We start from the raw sequence: 24385 nt of genomic DNA, 5'->3' as shown, positions 1-24385 counted from the left end.
GATGCCTTTAATACCATGCAAGAAAGTCTGAATTTTAACTTATAATCACAGGGGAGAGAGAATGCATTTCAAAGGAAAGACTTGGGCAGGATGCTACTTAGAAGGCTGATGGCAGATATGAAGGCTTAAGTGCTCCTTAAAAGCAGACCTAGGGGTGCCTGGGTGGCTCCGTCCATTAAGCATCCGACTCTTGATTCTGGCTCAGGTCATGATCTCCCCGGTTCATGAGTTGGAGCTCCACATCAGGCTTTGCATGAATAGTGCAAAGCCTGCTTGGCGTTCTCTCTCTCCCTCTCTCTGTGCCCCTCCCCCACTTGCGCACAGGCTCCCTCTCAAAAAATAAATAAATAAACTTAACAAAAGCAGACCTAATACTCTTAATTTCACCAGGGTTGTTGAGCCCCCCCCCGCCCCCCAGCTGCTGGAGACATGGAGACAGGTAGCAGCTCTTTTGGAATATTAGGTAGTGCAACGTGCCTCCATTCATAGATTTCATACAGAGAAACATACTTCGGTCCAGCAGTTGTACAACAAAAACCCTAAGCTTACTTAGGATGCAAATGTGAGCACCCAAGCTTTCATGGGTCTCACTGGATTGGGTTGTTAATATAGGTGGGCTCACATTAACATTAATATTACCGATGTTGCTGATTTCCGTTCTCTCTTACTTACGCAGGATTTCCTTCCCCTCTTCTGTCTCCAAGCCTCAGCTAGTTGCGTCTGAGGGCTTCCAGGGGGCCTCAGAGGGAGGCTCGGTGGTTCTAAACGTTTTAGGCATCACCCCTGCTCGATAGCAGCTGGGCACTGCTGCTCTTTAGCTAGAAACCACACCTGTTACGTTGGAGACACCCCAGCACCAGAATTGCAAGTTGGTCTTTGATGAAGAGAGGAGAATGCCTTCTCCTCCTTGATTGTATTTATGTTACATGGCTATCTTAGTTTGGGTTCCTAGAAGCAGAGCCTGACGTGGGGATTTAGTTGCACATGATTTATTGATGGTACTCAGGGTAACAGTAAGGTAAGCAGGATGGAAAGCAGCAGAAGCTTGCAGCAGAAGATGCAAACTAAGGATATAGTTTCAGCTAAAACAGCTATAAAACTATAGTTTCAGCCTGACTGCAGGCTGATCCCATGGGGGGATTCTAGAGCTCACACAGAGGTGGCCTTCCCTTCAGGCAAGGGGGCAGTCTTTTAAAAAAATTTTATTTATTTTTGAGAGAGAGAGAGAGAGAGAGAGAGGCAGACAGAGAGACAGACACCATGAGTGGGGCAGGGGCAGAGAGAGAGGGAGACAGAGAAGTGAAGCAGGCACAGCCCGAAGTGAGGCTCACACTCATGAACCATGAGACCATGACCTGAAGGGAAGTCGGACACTTAACTGACTGAGCCACCTGTCTTTTATATTTGGGGGCAGTCTTTTATATTCCCGTTTTGTGTCCTTGACTCCAGGCTGCTGGGGTGAGAGGTGAGGACAGGGGCATAGTTCCTGAAGCAAGGCAGCCTTTGCTTGGCTGAAGGCCATTTTCTAGAGAAGAGGACACAGCTATGAGCCATCAGGAGCCAACACTCACAGTAGCTAGGGATCCCAGTCAAGCACTGACAACATCCACTCTGTGAGTGTCGGTGTCATCATGCTTATAGCCCAGGTACATACAGCACATAGTGTGTGTGTAGGTTGCATCCTAATTTCTACTCCTTTCCGACGTCCTGGTCATATTCCGCGTGACTTTGCGGCTTTTCTCGCTAAAGACCGGACATCTACTTTCCTCTCCTATTCTTTGAATTTGGACTAGTCTGTGTCTCGGGTCAGCCAACAAAATATGGCAGGAATGTCAGTGTCCCCATGCTAGACCTACATCTCAAGAAGCTTTGTGTGTCTCTGCCTGCTCTCTTGAACCTCTGCCACCACCATGAACAAACATGCCCAGACGAGCCCGGTAGAGGATGAAAGACACATGGCAGAGAGTCAGGTCATCCCAGATGTCCCGACCGAGGCCATCCTAGATTAGCCGACAGCCAGCCAACTAATCTGCAGACTCATGAGTGAGCCTGGGCAAAATCAGCCACCACTTAAACTGTCCTCTCGTTGATTCCAGGCACAATAATCACTTATTCTTGTGTGCTACTGTGATTTGTGGCTGTTTAATAGCATCATTGTATCGAGAGATAACTGTTATAATAAGCATGCCGTAAACATTTACTGCATATAAATCAGTATGTTATGTCAGCAAAGGGGCAGACTGCTACACCATCACGGAAATGCTGGACTGCAGCGGACAGGAGAAATCGTATTCCCCCTTCCCACTCCCGGGACCAGGTCCAACCAAGGCCTCATCAAAAAAGCTGGGAAACATCGAGTGGTATTTCTGAAGGCAATTACATGGGTAGACTTCACCAAAATGTTCTGTGCTCTGGCAATCTGTAACACCTGAGTCTTGGCATCCACCCAGTTAGAAGGGGGGGACGCGGTGTTGGGGTAGGAGGGTAACCATCAGCAGGAGCGGAGCAGAACGCTGAGCCTTGATATTCTGCAAATGCTCCGGGCCAGGCCGCATCCTCCCTCTCTCCGTCCCTCCCTAGCTGGCAACCAAAGACAATTAAGTGGAAAGGCACTTAAAAGTTGGAGCCTCTGAAGCATACTTTATGTCTGTCTCGCTCGCACTAGTTTCATGGGCCCATTTTTAATTTTGTCTGGCAGCCACTACAGGAAACAGGGAAGGTAAATCAAAGAGTTACTTTTTATGAGGCCTCTGAGACTCCACCGATAAGTAATTCCTGCGGTTTTTTATTTATTCTCTTGCAGTAGGCAATTTCGGTTTTTTCTTGGATTTGTTCCCCCTGTTGCTTTTTGCACCACCTTCTCTCCGGCTCTCGGCCCCGTTATTCCAAGCAGAATATGGTGTCGCTTAAAATGAAGGCACTGCACGCCCCACTTCCGATGGTTAATTTCAGCTATATTAGCTATGTGGCACTCCCTTTCCGGCTGTGCCTATTAAGGCTCAAACTGAGGATGTTTGAAAAGAAAATCTCAGTAGGACGCAATTTTCTACCTGATAACATACCCTACATGGTGACTCTTGTGAGCATCCGGCCGCACTCTTCGTTTTTGTTGTCGTTATTGGTGTTTTTTTTTTTTTTAATGACCCAGGATTGGAAAGATGAGTGTTCCAGTTTCTTTCTTCTAATCCCAAATAATGGGAGATCCGTATAAAAGCACCAAGTCGGAGCTCGGAAGCACAAGTCCCGGCAAGACACAGGCCAGTTCATGAGAAGCTCTGTGGAGAGAAGAGTTACACACGGACCCTTTACCCCCACTCCATCCCTGCATCTGTTTTGTTGTTGTTGTTTTTCATTTGAGTGTAGTCCCTGCACAGTTATGTTCCTTTCAAGTGTACAACACAGTGATTTGACAAGTTTATTCTATGACTTGTTATTAGCCTGTGATTTGCTTTGGCTCTCGGGAGCAGGATGAGAGCTATCAGAAGGTCCTTGGCAAACACACACACACACACACACACACACACACACACACCAGCACAGGCACAAAGACTGAGATACTCACCTGAAAGAGTACTCTCCGCCCCCCTTCCCCACCATCTCCGTTGAATGGGCAGGGGAAACAGGAAGGCACAGACCCAAATGAGGGGCCTTGCTGGGGAGGACAGAGGAAAAGAGAATAGAGCTTGATGTACCCATCACCCTGGCTGGTACAGGCTGAGAACAGACTGCTGTCCAGGTCACTTTCTTTGCTACCTGGACCCACTGTACTCTTCTAGCATCTTACTCCCATCTGCAGCGGCAGGTATCAACTTTTGTGAATATATAACCCTTTTTGAGAATCTTCTGAAAGTCATAGATGTTATCTGCAGACACATCTAGATGAACATGCATCTAAAAGTCTGTCTGCTACTTCAGTCGTTCCATGAATCATTGGCCCAAAAAAGCATCCTCTGACCTAAGATTGACACACGATCATCTTTCTACTATGGGCATGAATGTCATCGCCCCATTCCCTCAATGCCTACTGATCTCAACTCATCCTGTTCAGTTTTCTACCGTCTTGGCTTTGGCTGATAGCTCTGCTCTTAAGGAGCCTGGATATTCCTCTACCCAAGTACGACAAATTACACTTATCACACGGGAGCATAAATGTCACCCCTACCTCTTCTGGAAGGTGTTTTTCCCAGCCCTTAGGATCCGCCCAGCACATGACTTCGTTCAGGGTGCCAGATGATGGCCCTTTTACAGACTAAACTTCATTTGAGAGACGAGAAGAGTTTCCAGAGGGCCCTGCCTTGGTCTGAAATCCAGCTCTACCCCTTTCCAGCCGTGAAATACACCTGCTGAGGCTCAGATTCCTTATTTTTCAGGGGGGAATGAGGATAATAGCTCGCGCCTCGAGTTTCAGTAGTGATGAAATGAGATGATTCTCGAAAAAGAGCTTCACATAGGGCCAAGCAACAAACAAACACTAAATGAACTTTATTATGTTATCACTGTTGCCTCTGTTGTAATGGAGTTTAAAAAAAAAATTAGTAAATTCTATTTAGTCATAAAATAAATAATTAAAATGAACATTTATATCTATACTTGAATATAAGAAAACTATAATTGTAACCTTTAATGTGAAGGGTGACTGTATGTGCCCAATTCCTTTGGCCTTTTTAAGAAATTGAACTCAAATGGCTCAGGGCACCCTCCCCTGCCACCTTCCCGTCTTGGAAACTTCAACTCCGGCATTCCAAACGGAAATTTGTCACAAGTTGTGTTTTCTCTGCCCTCATCTAAGGTTTTGGAATCAATGCTATGCTGGCTTTTGAAAAATAATTTGGAAGCTTTCCTTTTTTCTCTCTGCTTGAGAACAATTTAAATAGTATTGAAGTTTCTGTTCCTTGAAGGTTGAAAGAACTCACCCAGGAAACCATCTGTGCCTGGCACCGTTTTGAGGACAAGGTCTTTAAAACTTTCTCAATATCTTGCATTTTCACCCACGCAGAAGTCTTCTGTATCTTCCGGGTTTAATTTTAGGAATTTGTATTTTCCTAGAAAATTATCCATTTCATCCAACTATTCAGATTTATTCGAAGAGAGTTCTGTAAAATATTCTCATCGAGTTCTTGTGATCCTTACTGTACTAATGGTGATTTCTAGTTCCCAGCCCGTGTACATGCGCTTGTCTCTTCATTCACTCCCTCTTGTGTGCTTACATGATCAGGCAAGCTTGGGCGTACCTACTTTGTTCCACTTAGTTTTCCAAATAAGCTCTTGGGTTTACTTACTAATTCCGTTGTTTCCCGGGTTGCAAAGAAACCCATTTCTGTGTTAATTTAATTATTTCCTTACTCCTGGTTTTCTCAAAGTTACTTGATCTTATTTTGTGAATTTCTTGATATAGATGCTTGTGTATTTATTTTCATTTATTCCTGTTTCCTTATGTAAACGCTTTGCTGCCTCACATGGCTTTTAATACATAGTATTGACTATTACAATTATGTTGTTTTTTTATTATTATGGTTAAGTATACTAAAATATCTATTTTTATTACCTTTGAAGTGAAAATTCTTTGAGGGATTTAAAATTTTTTTTCATTGTATTGCCTTGTGGTCAAAGGGAAATTTTGTGATTATTTCCACTTACGGCATTTATTGGGTAGAGGTTAACTATGTCTCTATTGGATCAAACTTAATAATTATATTCTTCACATCCTCTGTAGCGTTCCCATTTTTTAAGGTTTATTTATTTATTTATTGTGAGAGAGAGAGAGTGTGTGTGAGCAGGGGAGGGGCACAAAGACAGGGAGAAAGGGAGAATCCCAAGCAGGCTCAGCACACTACATGAGACTTGAACTCACAAAACCATGAGATCATGACCTGAGCCAAAATTAAGAGTCAGATGCTTAACTGATCCAGCCACCCAGCTGCCCCTTTCCCCCCGCCCTGCCCCCACCCCGGTAAGCTTTCCTATTTTTGTTGCCATGTATTTTATCAGTCCTGATCTAAGAGGAGAACTCTCCCACTACCATGGTGTTTCTAGAAATTTCTCAATTTCCTATAGTTTTTACACTTCAGGGTTTTGAAGGTTGGTAATTCAGTGCATGAAAATCCCTGAGGTTATATCCCGAAATGCCTACTTTTATCTCACGTGACATGTTTTTTCCTTGAATTTTCACAGGGTTGGAACCAGGTTTAGATGGACCAGAGGGTTTTGCTATTTGTTGAACCCTTTTTAGGAAAAGTGATTAAGAACTCAATGATGAATGCGAGTGGAGTTATAGAACCTGGTTAGTAGCCTGTGAAGTGAAGGACCCTGAGTCTTTACATTTATCGGCTTCACTGTATGATGGCTATCTTGACCCAATCATTTTTGACCTTGAATTTCTTTCCCCCGCTCTTCCTTCCTTCTTCCCTCATTTCCCAGATATTCAATTGAGTGTCTACTTTGAGCAAAGCACTGTGCTAGGCGTTGAACATATTCAGACCTTTTTGCTAAAGTCCCTTCCTCTGCCCAACCTTTAAATGTTATTGTTCTTCAGGATTCTGTCCTACACCTGTATCTATTCTAACTCTTGGGTTTTTAGGAAATCTCATTCACTTCCAAAACTGTCCATCTGATCTCTCTATACTGATGACTTCCAAATCTTTATCTCCAGTCCAAATCTATATACTGTTTCTCTGCTAATGACCCTCAAACTTCTATAAACCATCCAAATTTTCCCAACTGAATTTGACATTCATATATTCTACTCTTTCTGGACACATCCATCCACTGGGCTATCACAGACAGGTCACATTCAACATATCCAAAGACATCTTCCTTTTTTTTTTCTTTTTTTAACACTACCACCATCACTCAGTTGCCAAAACATAAACGTTGGCATCATTCCCAAATACCCCTGGGCTATGATTCCCCACACACAATCACCAAATTGGGTGCAAAATGTATTCTCCTATTCACCCGACTCTTCGAGGAGTACATGTCAACCTCCTACCTGGGGATCTCCTCACCTCCTCCTGTTCACATCTCTGCCCTCACTCCACTTGCCATCCTCTAGGCAAGAAAAGCTTTCTTTGACTTAAATATCATTTTTTTCTCTTCTGCCTAAAGCATTCAGGGACTTCTATGCACCCTTAAAAAGAGATCCGAACTCCTCAATCTGACATAAAAGACCATCTTAATCTGGCCGCTTGTCCAATCAGTTTCCCTAAATTCTGTCCCTTCCCATACCAGGATGCTTCCAGTATCTCAAATACGCCTCAGTCTCTGCCTCCAGATATTTCTGGATGCCATCTCCTCTGCCTCTAACACTTGCCTGCCCCCTTCTTTTCTAATCACATTATATTAATATAACTTGTTTTGCTACGATTATCCGTGTCTCTGTTTTCACGTGCCCTTACTTCTTTTTTTTGTTTGTTTGTGCCTTTTGCCAAAGGCTTGTGTTGTCTTCCGTATTTTTTGCTAGTGATTAAGAAGGTACACTTCCACTAATGGTAGCCTTCAACAGCAGTGTGTTAACGACGGGCTCCCTGAAATTAAAACGGGCTCTCTGATTTGTAGAATTTGCCAACTTGATGGAACAAATATTAACACTGTGGCCAATTTCAAGCTTCCAACATAATGGCACTGAATCTAGAGTATGAGCAGATACACACAATTGGCCCCTCAAAAGCCAGCGCAAGCAAAAGCATCAACGCCTTGCTACCTTTAAGGTTTATAAAACGTAATTGAACCTACAATCCTCTAATAACTGTATAATCAACTAGTATCTATTGAATTCACCCATGCAAAAAGGAGGATTTAACACACAATTTCTTTCCTAACTGTTTTTCCTAGGTTCCTGAGTTTTATTGTTTAATTCGGGAATATAGATTATTATTTTACAATTATATTTACATTAAACATGATCTCTTCCATGCATTATTATTTTTGACATTGGCATACAGATTTAATACTCTGCTTGAAACCGTTATTGTTAGACTTAACTCTGTGCTTGACCAATTTGAACGATTTTTGCCATAAAAGAGGGAGAAAATCATTTAAACGGTGGTCTCTCCTTACCCGAGGCAGATACATTTCAAGACCCCCAGTGGATGCCTGAAACTGTGGATCGTACTGAACCCTGTACAGACTGTGTTTTTTCCTATGCATACATAAATATGATAAAGTTTAATTTTTAGCCAATAAGAAAAAATCACAATAACATATACTGTAATAAATGCTATGTGAATGTGGTCTCTCTCGAAATAACTTTTTATACTGTAGTTACCCTTTTCTTGGGATGTGAGATGACAAGATGCCTATGGGATGAGAGGAAGAGAGGTGAATGACGTAGGCACTGTGATGTAGTATGAGGCTGTTATTGACCTTTGGAGGAGGTCATCTGCTTCGGAATGACGTTGACCACAGATTGACCACAGGTAAGGGAAACCATGGAAAATGAAACCGCAGATAGCAAGGACGACTGTATGTACTCACTCTCGCCCTAATTTCTCATCCAGAGCTGTATGATGTTGGGAATATGTTTCCATTTCTTGTGACTTTGTCCTAAGGTGATAGAAATGTGAGCAACAGGTCATTTTGCATTATATGTCGGCTCACAGCCCAATCATTTCTTTTATTGTATATTTTAATCAAAACAAATGCTAGGATACACTGGCAGTATACAAACATTTCTGGTCTTGGGTAGAGGGCTACCATGCTTGTTTGGGAAGAAGCAATATATAATTTGTTCTTAAATTAGGATTTTGCGGGGCGCCTGGGTAGCTCAGTCTGTTGAGCGTCCGACTTCGGCTCAGGTCATGATCTCGCGGTTCATGAATTCAAGCCCCACGTCGGGCATCTGTGCTGATGGCTCAGAGCCTGGAGCCTGTTTCAGATTCTGTGTCTCCCTCTCTCTCTGACCCTCCCCCGTTCATACTCTGTCTCTCTCTGTCTCAAAAATAAATAAACGTTAAAAAAAATTAAAAAAAAAAGATTTTGCTTCAAAGCACACAATTTGGTCTGTGTAATGGCTGAGTCATCTGTTATGTGAGATCAAAATTTCATATTGAAAGCATTCAAAATGTGGACCAAATAGCTTTGCTTTCTTGGCTCTGTCTGGCAATTTCATGCTCAAAACCTGCTTCCTATACCTACAGGCTTCCAGAAAAATCAAAGCTGCAATACCATTTACTACCCATTTACTTGAATCCAATTTCCCTTCATTTTGTTGATTCAAGGTTTGATTTTGTCCCTTTTCCCCTTATCTCTGATACCCATAGCGTATACTAGACACAATTTATCATTTAAGATAGAATGATTCTTGCCCAGTACCACTATGTATTTATGATTTCTATTTGACTGTTTTCAAGATGCTAAATTTCTTGAAAATAACAGCAATGTAGGTTAGTGAAAAGAAACCAAGTTTTTTAAGTCAGACAGAACTGGGTAAATTTATACCTGTGTCATGTTTTAGCTGTGTGGCTTTGGGCAAAGTGATTTATCTCTCTGATCCACCAACAGATTAAAAGGAATTTTGAACATAACTCTCTGGGCAGTTAGAGGATTCTATGAGATAATATATGTAAAACACCTATTTCAGTGCCTAGAATTCTTATCAACAAATATGAGCTTATTTTTCCCTTTTTAATTTGCATTCCCCTCAGCATGTCTCATTTGATTAATGATAGCCACTGTTATGGGACCTAGTTTACAAGGCTTTAGAATGTCCCTTTGGAGCTGTGTTTCCAGGGGCAGGATCTGACAAATATTCCTAAGTCCACATAGCATGAACTGGGTCACCACGAGACAAAGCCTTTTTATTCTACCTGCCCTGGCGGATATCTGCTAAGGTATGGCCCTGGGTTGAGGAGTTCACTGATGAATAATGCTAACATGCATTTGCCGGTCTCACTGCACGGTCACCAAACTATTCAATTCCATTAGCAATTATACATCCCTTTATTAAAAGTGAGAAATCTGAGGCTCAGAGAGATTAAGAAATTTCCTTAGGATCACACGCCTAGGAAGGGTCAGGGCTCAGGAATCAAGCTCTCCTGGCTCCCGGTTCTGGAACCTGCTCCTGTAACCCACAGCTTTCAGGCATTGGTTCCTACATAAATATATGACAATTTCAAAGGTGTTACTTGGCTTTGTTCTGCAAGCAGTAGATCCCTAGAATGCTCTGCCACTTCTTCATTACTCTCATCTTTTACTAGCGTGCTGGGTTGAGTTCACCCAGCCAAGGGACGATTGGTTGGACGCGGCTAGGCTCGCTCATCTCTGCTGAACCACTAAGCCAGAAGCCAGACAGATTTTTTTTTTTCCTGAAGAAGAAGAACTTCTCGCAACCACTTGGTGTCTACATTGCCAATAACTGCAGCGAGGCTGGGGAGCTAAAAGAGCAAAAACAGGCACAAAACAAAACAAAATAAATAAACAAACAAAACCCAAAAAGCACCAGCTCCCTAAAAATTCAGAGTTACGAGTTTCAGAACATGAGACGCCTCAACTTATTGGTCCTCCCCTTGCCAGACCTCACCCCATCACAGTGGCAAGCAGACTGAATTATCAAAAACAAAAACAGATCACTGGTTAAATTACTCTGATTATTTTGTTGCAAGGAAACAATTACGCCTAATTACAAGCAAGGCTGAGGTGTTCCTTTCCTCCTGAAACCAAGGGGGCAGGTGTGAGTTCAGGATCTCATTATCCAGCTTCCAATAAGGCTTCTAAATATACCGCTAATACACTTCCTGCTGGTATTTTACTACTGTATTGATTTGGAACCAGTGAGTTCTTCCTGAGGGTTTGCTAAAAGAAAACGCCACTCTGGGGATTTCTTCTCAAGTGTGACTTTGGGAATTCTGCTGAGATGTATAAAACAGAAATAAGGGAGAAGTAATTGAAGGACTGTCAGTGTGTATTCCCTGCGTTTGAAGCAAAGAAAGGGCTCTGTTTCTATCTGTGAGTAAGCTGGGCCTTATGAGATATGTTAAGTAACGATGCAGCCAAAGTTCCCCGGCCAAACTTATTCTGCAACTTCATTTTTTCAACAAAGTGTTCGATTGGAATTTTTTTTTAACTGGGAGATACCTAGAGAAAGAAGACACATAGATATCTGGGTATGAGATTAAGGCATATTTGATGATATGCAGAAAAAATGGGGATCAGATTTCACTGGTTCTGAATATTATTTATAAGAACAGAATAAAGATTAAGCTCCTTTTCATCTGGCAAGGAGAGAGAGAGGCACAAATAGAATGGTAAGTCTTGGGGTCATGTAGGCTTTTTAAAATATAGACTTTAAATCCAATTTCTCTTGAAATGATATTCTTTACTGTCAAAATCAGATGTGATAAGAGGAAGTAATCTGAGGTTAAAGGAGAATAACCCTAGCGGAGAAAGGTTTCTACTAGACCCTGAAGAATAAAAAATCTTTTTTAAGGTTCCGGATAAGTGAAATTTGGGCAGGAAGAGAATGGGGACATGAGATGAAGCAACATAAGAAAACACAAAAACACGGGAACTTTCATGGTTACAGAGGGAAACAGGAAACCATCCCATGAAATGAAATTTCACGGCAATGAAATTGGACTTAACGTATGGATACCTGGCACACAGAGAAAGATGGCACCAGACCAGATCGGATGCTGGGAAACAATTTTCTCTCCAGGAAGATATATTGGGTTGACAAAAAAACTTCAGTTGTAGGTTCACATCCCATAAGGCATTCCAAATAGAGGTTGTCTATGAGACCCTATGAGACCTAGGGTTTACATCTACATTCAGCAATGGAAGGAGATTCTCACATCCTCATACTATAACCAACTACTCTCCTTTGTTATATCACCTACAAACTCCCTTGCCAAATACTCCGTTCCTTGATAATTTTAGGCATTAGCTTCACCGCTTGCTCGTGTCACAATTCTTGCTGAACCATCAGTTTCTTAGAGATAAATTCAGTTCCTTGACCTCCTGTCACCCAATGAACTTACTCATTCTACGTCTGAACTTTCTCCTCTGGTCCTACCCTCGATTTTTTTCAATATTAGATTATTTTTATTGTTGAATCAAGCCATAGTGAATAGATCTACCATATTTGTCCTCTCTCTGGATGAGTTGTTTCTAATTTTTGGCTCTTAGAAACAAAGCTTCCTTAGGTTGTTTCATTGTCTTCTGAATGACATTATTTCTGATGAGAAGTCTTCTATGGTCAGCAGACATCTAAAGATCTGCTCCCACCTAAGATTTCCATTCCTTGATTATTCTACCAAATATTAATCTAGGTGTGGCTATGAAGGGATTTCGCATATGTAATTAAAGTAAAGAATCAGTTTATCTTAAAATTATCAGGTGGTCTCAACCCAACCAGGCGAGCCTCTTCAAAGCACAGAGGTTTTTGAAGGCAGTAGCAGAAGGGGGAGTCAGAGACATTTGAAACCTCAGAAAGATTCAGCACACCATCGCTTACTTGAAAATGGAGGGAGCTTAATGATGAGGAGTGCAAGCGGCTTCTAGGAGCCCAGAGCATCCCCCAGCCGAGAGGCAGCAAATGAGGCTCCTACAACCACAAAAAGTTAAATTCTGCCGATATCAAGAATGAGCTTGGGAGAGGACCGCCAAACTCCAGATGAGAGTGCAACCAGCCAGCACCTCCATTTCATCCCGAGCAAAGAATTCTTCCAAGTCGAGTCATGTAGTCTGCAATACAGAATTGGGAGCTAGTAAATGAGTATTGTTCTAAGACTCTAGGTTTGGGGTGAGATGTCACGAAGTAAAAGAAAATGAGTGTATCATCTGTAACTCACGGCTTCCCTTCTGATTATTCTTTTAAAATTCTTTATGATTTCTTTTTGTGGTTTTCCCCTTTAGTTTTGATTTTCAGCATTTTGAATAGCATGTGCCTAAGTGCGATCGTGTGTGATACTACCTCTGTTGGGTTTTCCTGAGCATCCTGGACTATGGTTTGCTCTTCAGTGTTCATCAAATTTCGACAAATTTTGGCCAATATGTTATCAAATATTTTTCTGCCCCATCCAACTCTCCCCTCTACTTAAAATCACACATGTAGTAAACTGCTTGATTACGTCAGGTCATGAAAGCTCATGAATACTTGTTGACTGCCAACTCTATACTATCTGCCCCTAGGTGTGCGGATTCAGCATCAACCAAACATAAGATTGTCTCTTCCCTCGAGACATTTACATTACATTCTAACAGAGGAAATAAGAAATGAACAGGCAAGATAAACAAGATAATTTCAGGCTGTAGGGAAACAGGAGCATGATGAGGGCAGGAAGATGACACTCCAATTTGGATGGTTGAGGAACACCTTTCAGACAAAGCGCTTTAGAATAGAGACTAAGTGGTAACCATTGTAAACGGTGGCAGAGCTTTCCATGCAAAAGGTACAGGGTATGCAAAAACCCCGGGTCAAGAATAAGTTCAGTGTGTTAGAAGTTCAAAAAGAAAGACAGGGTGGCTAAAAGCACAGAAAAGAAAAGGCAGAAGGGCATGAAGGTCAGAAGAAGCCAGGAGCTGAATCAGTAGGGCTTCGTGAAAGATACTTAATCTTTCCTCAATAACGATAGGGAGTATAGGAGATCTCTTTGGCAATGAATTTTAGTGCGACAAGGAAGAAAGCAGTGCAATTTTAGCAGGCTGTAGCAATAATGCTGGTAAGAGATGATGGTGTTTTGAATTAAGATGGAATGTGCTGGACAAGGTGAGAAGGGTAGGACCAGGGATATATTTTGAAGGTAATGTCGACATCGTTTTCTGATAGATTGGATGTGGGGAGTGAGATAAAAAAGATGCAGTGGATGACCTCTAGATTTTCTACCTGAGCAAGTAGGAAACTGAAGATGTCTTTTGCTGAAGTGAGGAGTACCGGGGAGAATCATACTGTGGGTGGGGGGAAGGGAACCGTGAAGAGGGGAATCCAAAGCTCCGTTCTGTATGTTAACTTCAGGGTGTCCACAGACACCCAGTGGAGATGCTGAGCCAACATATAGATATACAAGTCTACAGTTCAAGATGTGGAAAGGTTACGACTACATAACCCACTTAAGCACTCAATAATAGATTGTTAGTAAATACCTTTTCTGAGTATAGGGAAAACATAAGACTTGAATGTTCATGTCAAGCAGTCTTAGGCAGGATGAAAATTCAGATCCCACTACAGAAAAATGAATAAACTTGTCACTACCACCCCCTTTTCTAGCCCTCCCTCTCCACCCCTTGTCATGAGTTCGAAAACACATTCTGGAAAATAAACATTGTTTCCTGAATATTGTAAACTGATCATCCAAAGTTTGAAAATGCTATTTATGACAATTCTTATTGTCCAAAGAACCAAAAAAAAATGGAAACTGAAAATCTATGGAAAAATTGGAAAAGAAATCTATGTGTTTAACCACACAGAGGTATTGAGGAGGACATGATAGGAATAAAGAAGCAGCCAGAGAGATATATTTCTAAAGTGCTATGGAAACTGAAGGTAAAGATTCTCCCTGATGCATATTCAATGTTTGCACCAAGCAGAGAATAAGGGAAGACTGTCATTGTAGATCCTGAAGACTAATTGAGAAGAGGGCTGCTATGTAAAGCAAACACTGAAACCAGATCACCCTAGAAAATAAGTGGTACCTGGTTCCCAGTACCTGTCATCCCACATTTTCCAGTCAGTCTGCCTGACAGGTGGAAATGACAGGCTACTTTGGGAGGACAAGGGATATGAAGCCAGAAAATCAATCATCTGTCACCAGTCACACCTCCTTTCTATGGCATAGAACCTCCAGGACCATCTTGAGGATAGCAAAGGCATGGGAGATGCATATAGGCAGGGTCTCAAAGAGTTTGGGGTTCAAATCAAGGCACTCAAGGCTACTAGCCTACTGTAACTGAAATCAATAAGCCCTTTGCTTAACGCTCCTCACTGAAATTGACCAACAAAGCAATTATTCCTCCCATTTGGTCACTGGAGAATGGCTGCTATGGGGAACTCATGGATATACAAGCTTTAAAGCTTTCTACCTGGCTTTAAGGTTTACTGTATGACCTTGAGCAACTTCCTTAAACTCCCGAGCCTTGATTAACTCAACAGTAAAATAAGGAACATTTTATCTCCCTTTCAGAATTGTTCATGACTGTAAAAGACATAAAAAAAATGTCTGACATGGTTCAAGACACAGAGTAAAAGCTCCAAGGATATCATTTATTTCTCTATAACTCTTCTCTCTTCTTCTAGGTATGATGTGTGTGCCTCTGCTTATTTCCTTCCACTTTGCATCATAATTGGACATTTATTGTCATTCTCCCCTACTATAATGTAGCCTCCTAGAGGAAAGAGACCTGGTTTATTCATCTTGATGGCTCTCCAGCATTTCCAGAGTACCAAATTTCCCAGTACTGGCACCAACTAAGTGTTGGTAAAATGAACCAGTGAATGACAGAATGTAAACAGAGGAGAGGTCTGTGTTCTCTATTCTTCTGATCCAATCCAAGGACCTCATACCAAGTTACCGTGGTTCATAAGGAGAGCTCGCCCCAGACTTACATTAAGCCACCTCTAGTGGCAGTGGTCTCAAGGTCTGCTGTGCCATGCACATGCCATACCATGATCATGCCACCAGTGATTAGAGCCTGTGGACCTCACCTTCATCCCCACGTGTTGTCTCTCCACACTCGGCTGTACGGTGAAAATGTGATCTCTTCCAGATGGAGGGAAGAGAATAATTGGATGGTGGTATATCAGCCCATGAGTTTCTCTCCCAGTTGTTGTTGTCGTTTATATGTTTAAATTACTTGAGTTCAATAGAATTCAACAGCTTCTTTCTGTCTTGGGATGCTGACAATATTTCTCCTGATCCCAAAGGTCATCTTTCCTTTCAGATGCTGTAGCCAGGCTTCAATTTCTCCTTTCATTTTTAATTAAAGCCCTGTCACCTATTGACTCTGCAAACTCTTTTGAAAGTGCCTGATGAGACGGAAGTTTCATTACTTTCAAATCAATTCCCAATCCAGCTGTGTGCCCTCTCAGTCAGGGGGCCCCCAGCCCCGGAAGCTGCCTCCTGCAGTATGGCAGAGAATGAATACACTGAGTATTCAAACAATTCACATGGGCCAACAGGAGCTACCCTTAGCTGTTTCCCCAAAAAGCTAGGCCATATTCCTGGATTGCAGTAAAGTCTTCTACTTTTCATTGACCACACAACCCTCCCTTTTGTAGGAACCATATTAAAGAGACAGAGATGTGGTAAGTAGTCAGAGGATGCATCTTATGGAATTACAGGGCATCTCTCATTTGTCAAATGAGGTAACCTCAAGACCTGGCACAATCCTATACTAAAGCTAAAGCCTGATGAAACTTAGGCATTAACATACTCAGTACCCCCTTTTTAGATATGTGAAACAGAGAGAAAAGAAAGATATCTCTGATTAGTCACCCAGCCATGAAGTCTACCATCTAAGCATCAAAAAAGTGTTAAGCTTCTACTCTGTGGCAGCAATTTTTATCCCTATTTATAGGTGAAGAAACTGACATTCCAGAATGCATAAATGACTTTTTATGGCCCCAAACAGTCAGAGGTGGAGACAAGTTCTTCTGTCTGAATGTATTATATTCTCTTCTAATTAACTGGTAATCATATTTTTCCTCACCAGAAAGAAGCACTATTTTCTCATTTTAATTTGGAAGTCAGCAAGTAAGATTATACCTCAATGCTTTCTTCTGGTGTGTGATTCATTTATTTCCCCCTGGGTTATGTTTATTTAAAGCTTCATTAACCAGGAACCCTTGTGAGCCAAGACCAGATGGACCAAACCAATGAACAAATTCGGAGGGCGCAGGATACAGTGCATTGTCTGTGTGACCACCCAACTGCTCTTCTTCAAGCTGGTTGGTGGCCTTAACTCTGAATGTACCTGGGGCTCTACACATCCCTAGATGCCCCATGTACAAAATGGAATGATTCCAAGTAGGTCTGGGGAAACTTCTGTAGATGCACAAGGATGAAAGCACCTTAGCTCTCAGTGTGTGTTCTGAATGACACTACTTGGTTCTTCTCAAATTTATGCTCAGTTGCGATAACTAGAGGTATCCCTTGATCTTGTTGTCGGGCCAGACTACGAGATTGGAAGTTGTCAGTGAAGTGCTACACCTGAGCAACGGAGTTTATGGAACATGTCGGGTATTGTATTCAAATATTAATGTGGTTTTCCGTTCTTGATGTGCACAAATGTACCCATTACCTAAAATATTTTAATTTGGGGTGGTACTTTATAATCTATAAGGAACTTTCTTACGTAGCCACTTTGTGTCTTTCCATTAACCCTGAAGGATAAACAGAGTCATAATATCACAAATATATACATAAAGAATCTGAAAGTCAGAAACTTAAGGGCCTTGCCCAAAGTCATATAGCTAATAGGTAAAAGCTAGGACTAAAAGCAGGATTCTGCTTTTTAGTTAGGTGTTCATTTCATGATCTATATTCTCATACTCAAGCACCCTCATACACACGCACATATGCACTCTCTCTCTCTCTCATACACACACACACACACACACACACACACACACACCCCAAAGAAACATTCAGCATATTTCCATAACTACAACATATACATCAAATTATTGTAAATCCCTTAAACATTCATTATCTGAATGTCATCAGAAATAAGTACTATTTTTGCCAAAGATTAAGTGCAAATAAAAAGGTGGGTGTCAGCTCAAACTGCAACATTATTTCAGCCACAGATGTGGACTTCCTTTATGAAGGATTTCTCATTACTTCATAGGGCTAAACAATACAGCAGAGTTGTGTAAGTTGCAGGAAATGGGGTTTACATTTGTATGTGTGCTTAAGTCCTTTGAAATTCTGTAAGCAATGTTTATACCCTAACTAACTTCACTTCTCTCTTTCCAGATTTGAAACTCGCACCAAGAAGTGTATTCTTCCAACAATATTTTAATTTTTGCCTTTCTGGAATGACATGTCTACTATCCTATACAGCAGAGAATACAGTTTAAAGAGTTTCGGTGTGATTCTATGTAACCCCAAGGACTCAGGAGAACATAGGGGTTTAAAATGTACCCTATAATATGTGTTCACATTAACTTTTCTCCAATCATCAGATTGGAAAACTTAAATATTTAACTAAACCTAAGGAAAAAATAAAAGACTTCAAGGTGCATAAAACCTGAACTTTCAATTACACAAATTTCTACTCTTTTTTTTGTGTAGCCATTGTTTTTATTATTTCCTTTATGATACCCCCATCTCCCCATTTGTGGATTCTAGAATACTAATTCCATCAAGTTCAGGGGAATAAGACTGTTATTCTCTTCCTACTCTGTGGATCACATTGAAAGGGCGTGCATCAATAGTACTTTCTCCCTAAATCATGCTGAATGCCACAGGTGTGTGAAAATAGCAGAAACCACTGAATATTCTTTTTTGATCAAGAAGGCATACCAATCAGGTTGATTCCCCATCAGCATCAAGAAGAGCAACGGCTCCTGGGAATATTGGGCTCAAATAGCCGAAGGTCAGTGGATGGAATAGCATCCGATAAACATGAAAAATGCTGCAAATACCGTGCTAGGAATTCTCACATACAAATCTCATTTGATACCCATGTTAACCAACTTAATCATGGCCACGTAATGGTTCACAAAAACTAAGTTGTTAGTTACAAAGCTAGTGAATGGTAGAACAAAAACTTAAGTCCACTGTACTCTATAACGACAACGGCTAACTGCAATTTCTGTCAGTAACTCATGGCTCCCCTAGTTGACCTCACATCTTTGATCATCAGCAAGGAGCCTGAGGAGCTTGGTGGCTCAATGCTACTCCTTGTAGCTATTTCAGTACCATGATTGGGGACAGTTCCCATCACGGGGGCAGAGGATAAAGAGCTCATTCAAGGGACTTCTTTAAAATCTACTAGAGGTAGTTAAATTAGTGAAATCAAAACCCTTATATACTATGTTCACAAATGCCTCTGCAATTTTGTCTCTCTGTATGTGAGATAGGACCTAAAATCAAGAATTTTTTTTTTCAGTTCAAATAAGCATTCAGGCTTTTTATTAACACCCACCAAACACACCAGATATTGATTCCCTAGAGAGACACTTAACTATCCAAAAGCCTTGGACCTCGTTTTTCTTCACATGTCTACCCATGTTTCTAATCTATGTCTCAGAAATCTACCACAGGAGACCCAATGTTTCAACCAATTCCAAAAGTGACAGTGTGAGACAGTGACAAAACCTCCGTGAGAAATAGCATTTCCTTTTCTCCCAGATACTGGAGGAATTTCGTTTCCAGGATCAATTTTATCCTGTAGCTTTAATTAAGGCCCCCATAGCCTATTGATCTATACAGTATGAAGATTTACCTTGGGGGCAGAAGAATCATAAGCTAAATAAACAATAGTAAGCAGGATGTCCGGAGGATCAAAGAAAGACTGGAGCTTGATCCAATTGATATGTTAAAGACAGAAGCAGGAGCTGCAGGAGGGGAAGGATGAGCTTGCCAACCTCCCCAGTGCCCTTATTTGTGTGTGAACATTCCCGTCTGCTTGCCCTTCTGTTTTCATGTGTCACTGATGGAAATGAGACATGGCTGGTCCTGAGAGGAGCATGGTTGCCCAGTAACTTGAGGTCTTCCCCCTGGGAAGCTTGTGTGAAGCTTTTATAAACAATCCTATCAGGAATTAGGGTCCCTCAATCAAATTTTTTCTGGACCTGTCATTTCATGCATGTTCACTGTACCACTCATACCAGGACCATCAATGTGGTTTCAAAGAAAAACAAACTCTTCAGGAATTTTTTTCTCATTCTTGTAGGGACAGAGTAGTCATGTGTGTGTTTGTGTAACCTTACTGAATCAGAATGATAGTAGATGTGCTATAGATTTTTTTGAACTAATAAACCGATTCAGGTTCAACAAAGGATCATCAGAACGTCTGGTTCATGAATCAAAGGATTTTTAAGCTATAACATCCAGGAGAGGCTCTGTCCAGAATATGTGTCAAGGCCTTAAGAGACATACCCTTAAGGGCTTCTACCTTTGAACAAGCACTTAGCCATGGGACGTTATGCACATACGGGCCACAAACACTATGTTAGAGACTGTTGAGAAAATTCACATCTTGGGAAAGAATGACTGAGACACACACTAACACCTACGGATGCAAAGGCTGCCTCAGGCTTAGGGAAAATATAAAACCAGAAACAGTACCTGAAGAACTATTTATGTGATGAAGAAAATGAAGAGAAGTTGAAGGGGGGGTGGTGTTTGTTGAGCACCTACTGAGCACCAAGCATGAGTGTGAATGGTTTTCATGCATTAACTTATTTCACTTCCCTAACAACCCTGTGAGTGATTGTAATCACAATTTCCATTTTTCAGATCAAACACCGAGACTTAGAGAGATTAGGTAATTGACCCAATGTCAATCAGCTGAAATTAGGCTTTTAATTCTAAACCCAATGGTCTTAACCCCTACAAGAAAAGGAAAAGAAGAAGAAAGAAGAGGAAGATGGGTGCCTGGGTGGCTCAGTTGGTTGAACATCCAACTCTTGGTTTCAGCTCAGGTCACGATCTCACAGTTTCATGAGTTTGAGCCCCACATCGGGCTCCATGGTGACAGTGCAGAACCTGCTTGGGATTCTCTGTCTCCCTCTCTCTCTGCCCCTCTCCCACTCGCACTGTCTCTCTCAAAATAAATAAATAAACTTAAAAAGAAAAAAGAAGAGGAAGAGATGGGGGAAGACATTTTTTAAGTGCTTAGCATGTTTATATTAATGTATTTAATATATTTAAAAATATATATTCAAATATATATATTTTTACAGATTTTCAAATATATTTTCAAAATACATATATTCAAATGTATATATTAATATATTCAACAGATTTTCATCTACATCAGAGCGCTGTGAAAATGACACTGCTCCAAGGACTTACTATGTGGCCCTTTATGAAAAATGTTAGCCAACAGACTGAAGTCATGTATACAAAAATGACACAGGAAAGTGCAGGATCCTCCAAAAGAAAGGTAGTGTGATCTTTGTTCCACAGCTTTCATCGAAATCCTTCCCTTTCTCCACTTCCCCAAATGTTAGGCAAACTAAAGTAGAAGCTAATAATCTCGGATACCAGAAATTTAGATGAAGGGTTATGCACAATTTTTTAAAAATCCCATCCCTTCTGTACTCTCAGATGAAACTTTGGAATAGAGGAAATGACATTTTTGCTTGTGAAGCAGCAACTTGCAAAATTCCCATCCGTGTTTCTCTCCATGCAAAGACCAGGGAACTGTCTCTACCCATCAGTTCCTCAGGGACAGGAAGCCATGTGGTGTCATGGGGACACCAACCAAACTTTAGGGTCAGACCAACAGGGTTAATTTGCCAGCTCTGCTACTTTCTCGTTGTACAAACTTCACCTCTTCGAGTCTGTTTCTTCATCTATGTATAAACTTCACCCGTTTCTGAGCTCAAATTTAAACCCTCCATAGAACTTAATTTCTGGCTGCTTCTGCATAGCCATAATTAATGAAGAACAAGTTCAAAACAGCAAATGCTGAGCATATGGGTATTCCAGGGACATATCAACATCATTATCAGGAAAAATGAGATGTCACTCAGTGTGTGCATAGCAGTTTTCAGATCCAGCCCAAATGAAAATTAATATCCCTCCCTTTGGTGCAATATGGACCACAAATATCATACAATCTGCCCTAACAGCAACATTGTAGGTGACTTGGTATACAACAAAAAATGCAAAATGGGGAATAAGTGTATTTTCTTTCTGTATTTCTGATATATGGACATTTCCATGTGCCTGGCTTGGTGCCAGAAGCAAAGACATGGATGAAAGAACTTTACCAACTTGTCCATTTTCCTTTTCTTCAGATAAACTTTAATTTCCAGCCATACATATATATATATAAACATTTATTTTTGAGAGAGAGAGACAGAGCGTTAGTGGGGGGAGGGGCAGAGAGAGAGGGAGACACAGAATCGGAAGCAGGCTCCAGGCTGTGAGCTGTCAGCACAGGGCCTGATGCGGGGCTTGAACTGATGAACCATCAAATCATGACTTGAGCTGAAGTCGGACACTTAACTGACTGAGCTACCCAGGTACCCCATCCAGCAATATATTTTAAATAAGCAGATTCACTAAAAGATTTGTCACAAACTAAATAGTCAGCCAGATGGGGGTTTCCACACACAGCCTCTATGTCCTCACTGTGAAGAGGAAACCTTTTCTGCACCTTCTTTCAGAATGCTCCTGTCCTGAACATTTAGGTCCTAACGGAAAGGAAATTACTTGTATTCACAGCTTATTTGCCAAGCACACTACTGATAGTCTATCATTTTTCCCTCTTTGTACCCAGATTTTATAGATGCAGAGCCTGAAGTTCATTGAGGTAAGTGACTGGCCCAAGGTCAAAGGAGAAAAGGAAAATCTTTCATATGTGAGGTGATAGACCTCTGAGAATAGAATGAGTCCCTCATGGGAAGTCCCAGGCACCCATGACATGGAGTGGTGTGACAGAGGCACCACTTGTGGTCAAGAAGTCTTACTTGGAGATCCTTAAAAGACAACAAGTTTCTTCTTCCCTTTCTGTCAAAGCATCTGGGTCTGCCCAGTGTATCAGAGTTTCTGAGGAGTGAGATGGCTGGTCAAATAGGAGTCGCCAGCAGGGAGGACAAGGTTAAGTGCAAGCTTGCTTAACCTCACAGAAAAAATCAGGAAGGAGAGCAGGAAGGCATCCTGCACCTTGTGGCCACTTTGAAAACACCTGTCAAACCAGAGAGGAGGCAACAAATAATTTTCTTTGCTTCTTTCAAAGTAACCACAATAATAGGAACTGGTGAAGAGGAATCTCTGGACTTAGGTGTGGGCTTTTGTCTCCTTGTCTGCCTGTCCCATCACATACTGGACACCAGTATATACTATTACAGTATATAAACATAACGCTAGATAATCAAATGAATGAAAAATAAGTGGAAAGACATAATGCCTGGATGGATGGATGGATGGATGGATGGATGGATGGAAACTCTCTCAAAGCTATAACCAGCAAGTCAGATGACCCATGGACTTCTAGCTCAAACCAGGGCGGGTCTGTAATGACAATAATGAAACTTAAACTTGAGAGACCATCACTTGCTCGGGACATCTCCAAGACACTAGCAGGAGCTATAGCAATGTGCTCACAAGACCTTAAGGTTTTGCAAAATTTGTGAAAGTTCAGAAGTTTAAAACACAACTGCTTAAAACTTCTGCCTCTGCTCTGTCATGTGGACTGACATTAGAGCAGCCATCTGTATTTTTAGTTCGGCTAAGGAAGGGCATACATTTTGTTTGGGTCGAGTGGAACATATTTATGTGGCTCACAGTCCTTCTCGTGAGCAGTTAAGTCATTGCTGTAGGAAGGTGGGAATAACTTCCAGGAGTACTCCTACAAATGTGCTGACTCACCCGGCGTCATGGCAGAACTTGAGGTGAAAGCTTAGTACAAACATGACCCGAAACTCTGAGTGTCAGAAGCACGTAGGCAATGGAGAAAAACAAAGTTTAAAATGTGTGGAAGCAGGGGCTAGTCTCTGGAAACTTCTTCCAGCCAACAGACATGTAAATTTGTAAGCAAAGGACTTCATTTTAATTAATCCCAAGGCAAAATGAAAAAAAAAAAATTCTCCTTCAAGTCAGGAAAGACTTGATAAAGTACCTTACACACTTACAAAGGCATTTTTTAATTGATGGCAATCATGCAAAGTAGAATGTATCAAACCACATCTCTGGGTTTGTAAGGTACAGTCCTGTACAACCGATGACAGATACAGCACAATGTCAAGTTTCAGACTCTCTGCGTCCCAGTGCATCAAACTTGATCTGAGCATTTCCGAGACTTGGGACAAACTCTGGGGATCCCAGACAAAAAGACCCACAAGATGGCCTCTGAGGCAGCAAAGCCACCTGAAGAAAAAAATGTTCCAACAACAAACTGCCTACACTTTTTGATCTGTATGTCATTGGATGTCGTATGAGACTTGATTACATAATTAGGGACCTCAATACGATGTGGCAACAGTTTTTTTTTTAATTTTTTTTAATGTTTATTTATTTTTGAGACAGAGGGAGACAGAGTGTGAGTGGGGAGGGGCATAGAGAGAGGGAGACACAGAATCTGAAACAGGCTCCGGGCTCTGAGCTGTCAGCACAGAGCCTGACGCGGGGCTCGAACCCATGAACCGTGAGATCATGACCTGAGCCGAAGCCGGACGTTTAACCGACTGAGCCACCCAGGCACCCCTAGCAACAGTTTTAATGTATCTACTTGTAATTAGTCATGTCTTAATTTAAGAATAATTGTGTATACTTGC

General features: G+C 41.5%; 1 long non-coding RNA gene across 1 annotated transcript in view; it reads right to left on the bottom strand.

Annotated features, from left to right (window-relative positions):
* Positions 1-10156: 10156 nt before the first annotated feature.
* The window catches only part of LOC125175547 (uncharacterized), a 343167-nt gene continuing 328938 nt past the window's right edge, over positions 10157-24385 (bottom strand). The window contains exon 5 of the long non-coding RNA XR_007155869.1: positions 10157-10370. This is a non-coding gene — a long non-coding RNA (uncharacterized LOC125175547). The remainder of the gene's footprint in view (positions 10371-24385) is intronic.

The sequence above is a fragment of the Prionailurus viverrinus genome, chromosome C2 (genome assembly GCF_022837055.1).
Source record: "Prionailurus viverrinus isolate Anna chromosome C2, UM_Priviv_1.0, whole genome shotgun sequence".
Taxonomy (NCBI): domain Eukaryota; kingdom Metazoa; phylum Chordata; class Mammalia; order Carnivora; family Felidae; genus Prionailurus; species Prionailurus viverrinus.
This window is presented reverse-complemented; position numbering and strand designations above follow the sequence as displayed.